Source organism: Rhagoletis pomonella, unplaced genomic scaffold, assembly GCF_013731165.1.
Source record: "Rhagoletis pomonella isolate Grant_MI unplaced genomic scaffold, Rhpom_1.0 Rhpom_scaffold_00008, whole genome shotgun sequence".
In the NCBI taxonomy this organism is placed as follows: Eukaryota; Metazoa; Arthropoda; class Insecta; order Diptera; family Tephritidae; genus Rhagoletis; species Rhagoletis pomonella.
The window spans coordinates 24,555,282-24,556,811 of record NW_023458562.1 but is presented as its reverse complement, the minus strand read 5'-3'; positions in this window follow the sequence as shown (position 1 = coordinate 24,556,811).

Sequence of the window (1,530 nt, the reverse complement as noted above, 5' to 3'; positions counted from 1 at the left end):
TTAAACTTATTATTCACAATTTTTTGCAAAGTTCAGCAAAAAAAATACTAAAAATCAATGTAATTTTCTAGCGTCTTGAAACTTGCATTTCGGCCTACCTAAAATTCTATTTTTAATTTTCTAAAAATTCTGAGTAAAAAGTTCAAATTTAAATTTTTGTACGAAGTTGGAAATGTAGATTTATTTGGTGCTGAAGTATTGTACTAAACTTTTACAAAAAAAAATTATAATCATAAAATATACAAAAAAAAAAATTGCCAAAACTGGTCAAAAATGTCACTAAACTTAAACATTTTTTGCGGATTTTCGATAAAATATGCATACAACTCTTAGTAACAAAAAGCTAACTTGAAACTAGTTGAAGAGCAATTCAGTAGTCATGAAGACGTAATCGGCAGTTTGTTTTCTTTATAAAAGATTCTATTTTAATATACTGATACAAATTTTACTTTGAATACATTTTTGTCTGCACTTCACAAATCATTTTTCGGATCCAGTATAAATAAAATGACGATCGAAATTTACTTATATCATTTTGAAGTTCAATATTGTCATCTGCGTAAAAGATTGTCGTATGTTACGCACGTACGTATGACGCTTACGACAATCTTTTATCCAGGCGACTATATGGACGTCCTCGGAGTTCGAATATGGGACCAGAATTGAAAAACAAACAAATGTGTAAATGTGTAATGAATGTGAAGAAAACAAATGTGTAATATTAAATAAAGTAAACATTGAATTTTTTGCTGATATTTTATGTTCAAAACTAGTTAGCTACAATTTAGTTGATATCTAATGCAGAGGTAAACACCCCAGACTCTTTTGCGGCTATCGCCATACAAATATATGTAGATAGCTTGCATCAATGTATATATCGAGGGCTTGTTTTCCATACCCTCTATCTGCAATTTTTACAAAAACTACTTTGTGATGGTAGAACCCATAAGTACCTGGCATCACCAATTTTAATTCTGACTTTGAAATTTAATAGTAAATTCTTCTGTCAAGCGTTATACGAGGTCAGCATTAATATCACCGATTACAGTTAAGTTTTAGGTGCATTTTTATATAAGAATCTCATTTTTGTGGAAGGTGCAGATAGAGGGTATTGAATATAAGACCTCGATATATAGATAATAGGGACCTTTAGTTCTTTCCAAATCAACTTCAAGTTAATCTATAGTTAGATACATTTCCTGCATAGCGCGCATTTGTCTAATGCAAGCCGTCATCAATTCGCCACTTTGCTGCTTGCTATGTTTGAGTTCCGGTCGCTTAACGAAAAATTTTGTATGTGAAAGCAACACCAAAGTTAGCTAGCAAGTATGGACGATATCGAGTTTGGTTGTACCTCATTGAGCTCGTTCGTTTCGCCACTCGCCAACTGTTGGCGAACCGATGACGACTGCAGACACAAATACAAACTTTATATTAAAATCGAATTTATTAATAGTAGATATCTTTTCTATCTACAAATCGTGTTATCAATTTATTTACTTATACCCCTTTGTCACCGTTCCTCCCACA